The sequence below is a fragment of the Trachemys scripta genome, chromosome 4 (genome assembly GCF_013100865.1).
Source record: "Trachemys scripta elegans isolate TJP31775 chromosome 4, CAS_Tse_1.0, whole genome shotgun sequence".
Taxonomy (NCBI): Eukaryota; Metazoa; Chordata; order Testudines; family Emydidae; genus Trachemys; species Trachemys scripta.
In genome coordinates this window covers 116,040,488-116,048,080 of record NC_048301.1, presented here as the reverse complement: position 1 = coordinate 116,048,080, position 7,593 = coordinate 116,040,488, and positions in this window count along the sequence as shown.

The following is a 7,593-nucleotide window of genomic DNA, read 5'->3' as shown; positions in this document are numbered from 1 at the left end:
CCTGTTTGCTTAGCAAGGCATGGAGTGCTCTCAGTGCATCTTTCCAGGTGACCATGCCTCCATGTGCCAGGCGATCCCCAGTATGGAGCAATGGTGAGGTTCTGGACCTAATCAGTGTTTGGAGGGAGGAAGCTGTCCAGTCCCAGCTGCGCTCAAGCTGTAGGAATTACGATACCGTCGGGCAGATATCAAGGGACATAATGGAAAGGGGCCATGACTGGGACGCAGTGCAGTGAAGGGTTAAAGTGAAGGAGCTGCGGAATGCCTACCGCAAAGCATGGGAGGCAAACCACCACTCTGGTGCTGTCCCCATGATCTGCCGTTTCTACAAAGAGCTGGACGCGATACTGGGGGGTGACCACATCTCCACGCCGAAGACCACCATGAACACTTCAGAGGCTGTAGCAGCACAGAATTCAACAAGGCAGGAGGAGGAAAGCAGGAGCGAGGGTGCTGAGGAGGAATGTTGCATTTTGGCTTTACAGATGCAACCTTGAGATCCCAGCTGTCCTTGTTATCAATGGCCGAAAGACTCCAAAGAATCAGGAAGCGTCTGCAAAGAAGCAAAGAGGACCTGCTGCATGACTTCATGCAGCAGTCCCTTAATGAAAATCAAAAAGTGCAGGAGTGGCAGGAGACTGAAAGGAGGCTCCACCAGCAGAATGTGGATCGCCGGCACCAAAGCACGGAGTGGCTGCTAAGCATCATGGAGCTCCAAGCTAAGCATCATGGTGCTTGATACAAGTGCTCGTAGCAATGCAGATGGAGCACATCCGCGCCCCCCCTCCCCTGCAGCCCTTGTCCCAAAACTCTTTCCCTTGTGCCCCCATGTCACCGCCAACTCACTTCCCTCAACATCTGGTTTCTTATTGCCACCAGCTGCCTCCAACACCTGTAGCTTCACCACCCAGCCCTGCAAACTACAACCCTTACTCACTGCATTCACCCCCCATCACCATGCATTTTAGCCAGCCTGAAGTGCAGTACTCATTGCACGGCACTCCAGACAGGAAGGCTGAGCATGATAACAGGACATAGGCAAATCTGTGATTGTCCCGTTCCCCACCCTGCCCCCTTCCCTCCTCCAACACAGCACAGATGTGTCATGCCCTTTTTGTTTCCCAAGCAGCTGTGTTTCTTTTCAATAAATGAATTTTTTGGCTTTGAAAACATTCTTTATTGCATTAAGTAAAAGATACTGTAGCCCACGAAAGCAACAGGCACTGCAAGTCAGTGCATCTACGTAGCAAACACAGATGCCTACTAGCACTGGAAACACTACACTTCACTCCCATGCAGGGCACCAAACATTACTGGTGACTTTCAGCATCAAATTGCTCCATCAAGGCATCCCAAATCCTTACAGCCCCGCACTGGGCCCCTCTAATAGCCCTGGTCTCTGGCTGTTCAAATTCAGCCTCCAGGTGTTTAACCTCCGAGGTCCATGCCTGAGTGAAGCTTTCACCCTTCCCTTTACAAATGTTATGGAGGGTGCAGCACCTGGCTATAACTGTGGGGATGTTGTCATCAGCCAGGTCCAGCTTCCCATACAGACAATGCCAGCGGCTCTTTAAACGGCCAAAAACACACTCAACAATCATTCTGCACTGACTCAGCCTGTTGTTGAACCGCTCCTTGTTGCTGTCAAGACTCCCTGTGTAGGGTTTCATGAGCCACAGCATTAAAGGGTAAGCGGGGTCTCCAAGGATCACAATGGGCATTTCGTCTTCCCCTACGGTGATCTTCTGCTCTGGGAAGAAAGTCCTGGCTTGCAGCTTCCTGAACAGGCCAGTGTTCCAAAAGATGCATGCATCATGCATCTTTCTGGGCCAGCCTGCATTAATGTCAATGAAATGCCCACGGTGATCCACAAGCGCCTGGAGAACCATAGAGAAATACTCCTTTCAATTTATGTACTTGGCGGCTATGTGGTCTGGTGCCAGAAGTGAAATATGCGCCCCACCTATCACCCCTCTGCAGTTAGGGAAACCCATTTGTGCAAAGCCAGCCACAATGTCACGCACGTTGCCCAGAGTCATGGTTCATCTGAGCAGGATGCGATTAATGACTCTGTAAACTTGCATCAACACGATTCCAACAGTCGACTTTCCCACTCCAAACTGGTTAGCGACTGATCAGTAGCTGTCTGGAGTTGGCAGCTTCCAGATTGCAATAGCCACCTGCTTCTCCACCAGTAGGTCAGCCCTCAATCTCATATCCTTGCGTCACAGGGTGGGGGCGAGCTCAGCACACAGTCTCATGAAAGTGGCTTTCCTCATCCGAAAGCTCTGCAGCCACTGCTCGTCATCCCAGACTTGCATGATGATGTGATCCCACCACTCAGTGCTTATTTCCCGAGCCCAAAAGTGGCGTTCCACTGTGGTCAGCATGTCCGTGAATGCCACAAGCAATCTTGTGTCGTATGCATTATGTGAGTCGACATCATCATCGGACTCCTCATTGTCAGTTTGTAGCTTAAGGAGTAACTCGACTGCAATTTGTGATGTGCTGGTGAGACCCAACAGCATATTCCTCACAAGTTCAGGATCCATTCCCGCAGACTGAAAGGGAAGACAAAATGTGCAGTACAAAAATCATTGAAAGATGGTGCCAAATGTGGATGGAAGCACAGGGATTGCTGGGATGTGAAGCGATGCATCACGGGGCACTGGGACAGGACCCAGGATGCCCTGCACCTTCCCACAAGCCACAGCGCCAGAATGGGAAGAGGTGTTCTGTGGGATAGCTGCCCATAATGCACCGCTCCCAATGCCGCTGCAAGTGCCGCAAATGTGGCCACGCCACTGCGCTTGTAGCTGGCAGTGTGAACACATGGCAGCGCTTTCCCTGCTGCGGTCTCCGAGGGCTGGTTTAACTCACAGGGCTCTACATCTGCAAGTGTAGTCATGCCCCAAGGAGAAAATATGAAGATCACCTGCCCAGTAGAAATTGGCTGCTTTGAAAAATCCCAAGGTAGGTGTTTTTGTTTGTTTGTTTGTTTTCTTTTTTATTAAGGGTAAGTGCTTGTTGGAGAAACAAGTGGGGGCTGTACTACAAATTTCAAACAAAGGCTTACGTTTGATTCAAAATCTGAACTTTTGTTCAGATAGTGATTTTTCTCAACTGGTTCACTCCTCCTTAGCCTATGGAGCCTGTGAACTATACTTGAATGCAATTTAGAGCAAACATTGGATCTTTAAGCTGTTATCATTGGGATGAAGTACCCCCTAGATTCTGAGAATTATGTGCTTCTTAGAGTTGATTGCAGATATGTTTAACAGTTTTTGATGTCTATGCTGGCCATTTGGTGGCTGTGGGCCTTGAGAGGATGGTTTTTGCTCTTTTGCCTGCGTACTGTGGGGATGGGGCATTGGCCTGCTAAACCCTAGGGTTGTGAGTTCAATCCTCGGGGGGGCCATTTAGGGTACTGGGGTAAATATCTGTCTGGGGATTGGTCCTGTTTGAGCAGGGGGTTGGACTAGATGACCTCCTGAGGTCCCTTCCAACCCTGATATTCTATGATTCTATGATAAAAGGAAGGAAGGATGTGGGCTGGTCACCTTGCAGGGAGGCCATTGCTCCTGCTATCAGTCACATGCATAGGCTTTCTCCGGGCCTGGGGGGTTCTGAACCCCCCACTCCACTCCAGACCCCACGCCCACCCCTTCCCCCTGTCCTTATCCCATCCCACCTCTTTCCTGCCTCTTCCCGCCCAGTTCTGCCCCCTCCCCATAGCATGCCTCGACCCCGCTCCTCCCAGAGCCTCCTACATGCTGTGAATCAGCTGACTGTGGCAGGCAGGAGGCACTGGGAGGGAGGTGGAGGAGTTGGTTGGCAGGAGGAGCTGGGGGTGGGGAGAGCTGGCTGCCAGTGGGTGCTAAGCACCCGCTAATTTTTTTCCCTGGGTGCTCCAGCCCTGGAGCACCCATGGAGTTGGCACCTATGCTCACATGTAAGGCAAGGCGTTTGCTCTACCACTTGAGCTAATTTCCCAGACCATTGGCCAATGTCCACTGTTCGCTGCTGTGAGGCAGATGAGGTCCAGGGCCAAACAGCTTTCCACCCCACCATGGCTCACTTCTGGGGAAGCCAAGTGGGGAAAAGGGCCACTGGTGCTGTTCAGCCTCCTGGCTGACAGTGCCTTCTAAACAGAAAGAGCCAAAGGCTGACACCCCACCCTGACACTGTTCTGCTAGAGCAGTGGGTCTCAACCTTTCCAGACAGCTGTGCCCCTTTCAGGAGTCTGATTTGGCTTGTGTACCCCCAAGTTTCACCTCATTTAAAAACTATTTGCTTACACAATCAGACATAAAAATAGAAATGTGTCACAGCACACTAGTACTGAAAAATTGTTTATGTTCTCATTTTTACCATATAATTATAAAATAAATCAATTGGAATATAAATATTGCACTTACATTTCAGTGTATAGTATATAGAGCAGTATAAACCAGTCATTGTCTGTATTGTAAAACTAGGCAAATATTTAGATGAGATGATGTACCCCCTAGAAGACCTCTGCGTACGCCCAGGGGTACATGTACCATTGGTTGAGAACCACTGTGCTAGAGAATACAGGCATTTGTTCCATTACCACTTGCATGCTAAACAAGGGCTCTAGAATTTGAATCAATCCCCTAACCCCCAGTAGGAGCACTGTAGAAAAGGATCTGGGGGCTATAGGGGCTGACAAACAGCATGACACAACAATGTAATGCAGTTGCTACAAAGGCTAATATCATTCTGGGGTGTATTAACAGGCGTGGTGAATGTAAGACAAGGACGGTAATTGTCTCACTCTATTCAGCCCTGGCGAGCCCTCTGCTGGAGTTCTGTGTCCAGTTTCGGGTGCCTCACTTTAGGACAGTTGTGGACCAGTTGGAGAAAGTCCAAAGAGAGCAACAAAAATGATAAAACATTAGAGAACCTGACCACGAGGAAAGGTTTAAAAACGGGGATGTTTAGTCTTGAGAAAAGAAGACTGAGGGAGGACCTGATAACAGTCTTCAAATATGTTAAGGGCTGTTATAAAGAGGATGGTGATCAATTGTTTTCCATGTCCGCAGATGGTAGGACAAGAAGTAATGGGTTTAATCTGCAGCAAGGGAGATTTATCTAGATATTAGGAAAATCTTTCTCACTGTAAGGATAGCTAAGCAGTGGAATAGGTTTCCAAATGAGGTTGTGGAATCCCTGTCACTGGAAGTTTTTAAGAATAGATTAGACAAATATGAGACACTGGATATGAGTCAGCAGTGTGCCCTTGTTGCTGAGAAGGCTAACGGCATATTGGGCTGCATTAGTAGAAGCACTGCTTGCAGATTGAGGGAAGTGATTATTCCCCTCTATTCGGCACTGGTGAGGCCACATCTGGAGTATTGCGTCCAGTTTTGTGCCTCCCACTATAGAAAGGATGTGGACAAATTAGAGAGAAAGCCCAGTGGAGGGCAAGGAAAATGATTAGGGGGCTGGGGCACATGACTTACGAGGAGAGGCTGAGGGAACTGGGCTTATTTACTCTGCAGAAGAGAAGAGTGATGGGGGGATTTGATAGCAACCTTCAACTACCTGAAGGGGGGTTCCAAAGAGGATGGAGCTCGGCTGTTCTCAGTGGCGGCAGATGACAGAACAAGGAGCAATGGTCTCAAGTTGTAGTGATGGCATCTAGGTTGTATATTAGGAAAAACTATTTCACTAGGAAGGTGGTGAAGCACTGGAATGGGTTACCTAGGGAAGTGGTGGAATCTCCATCCTTAGAGGTTTTTAAGGCCTGGCTTGACAAAGCCCTGGCTGGGATGATTTAGTTGGGGTTGGTCCTGCTTTGAGCAGGGGGTTGGACTAGATGACCTCCTGAGGTCCCTTCCAACCTCGATATTCTATGATTCTATGAAACACCTGTCAGGGATGGTCTATGTACACTTTGTCCTGCCTCAGCACAGAGAGCTGGACTAGATGGCCTCTCGAGGTTTGTTGGAGCCCTACATTACACTGACCAATGTGATCCCATCATGCTTGGATATAATCTATACTGGAAGGCCAGATTAGGTCACAGATCTGGGGGGGTCTACAACTAAAACTAGAGATGATACGTAGAAATCCAAATTACAAGCCAAAATAGCAGCATTATGTCAACAGGCCAGAGGATTTGGTGCTTCTTCTAAGCAGATTCAGTTTACAGTTGTATTGGTACACCCAGACAGAAGCAAGCTGTCATTAAATCCTCTCAGTCCTGTCTGTTTTTTCTAGATTATTTCTCATCCGGGTGATATGCTGAAGGGAGAGCAGTGAGCACCACACTGATCAATATGCTTATGTGAGAATTTCTCTTTTCACAGTAATCAATATTGATGGTATCCCACCCTTAAGGAGGGGCAAACACAAAGTTTGAATTAGTTAACTTTACTTTTGATCCTGACACTTTTACACAAAGTTTGCCGTAAAGATCACAAGAGAACATGCCAAGCAAGAAGCAATTAGAAAACTAGTTTCATACATTTAATTCAATGTGACACTAACAGAAGGTCAAAATTCAGTATGTGAAACCCATGCTAACCAAAATGTTACTCCTTTTTGCCTGATAGATGTCTTGTCAAATTACATCTTTGTTTCAGTTGGCATCCTCTGCGTATCACACTCAAGTGATGTGCTATTGGTTGCAGCTTGGTTGGTACTTGCTATTGACTAAACTGTGAATTCTGGAAAGTGGCAGAGGGACCTTGATTAAAAAGTTAGCAGAAGAACACAAAAAATGGAGCTGAGGCACATACTAGGGGAGATTCCAAGAGAAATATTGCAATAACTTGATGGAGTGGTTAATTTAGTTTAATTCTGAATAACTTGGAAGCTGACATACACATCTCCAGGATAACCTCCTTCCTACATGCTCTGCACTTTTCACACCCTCAATGCTATGGACTGAGGGTTGAATTCTTAGTTCAAAATAAAAATGACTCCTAAATCTATTCTGATGTTTCCAGATTTTGATACACCTCTCTAGAAGCAAAGATTAGTAAAAAAAAAATATTTTATTTTATTAGTATATTGATTTTACAAAGGGAAGGCACCAGACAGGTGATTCTGGATGAGCAGTGTTGTGCTGCCCACACCTCACTTGTCATCCCTCAGGAGGTTGAAAAAACAGGATGCTGCAAATATTGAACCAGAACATGGAAGAATTAAAATGTGTCCCAAACAATGCTCCACACACATTGCTTCCTACACAGAAATAATGCCCTATATATCAAGAGAGAACAATGTTCTATACACTGACATTTGATATACATTGCAACAAGCCCATTCTCCTCCTTCAATTAGTTTCACAATTCCACTCTGTAGGCGCTGAAACACATGAACTAACCTCTGAGGCAGAGATGTAAACCTTTTTCAGAGAATAAGGATCATTTCTCCTAAATCTCCTGGTGTACTGTATTGCCAAAATGTTCTGACTTAATTGCCTAAAGTTAGTCACCTACATTAGATGCTTAGGCTTCTAAATACGTGGGCTGATTTCTAGAGTTTCCAGAATTCTCACATTGAGAGACCCTGGTCTTTCTGTTTACACCATTTATATGACCGATAGGCCCAGGGCCAAAC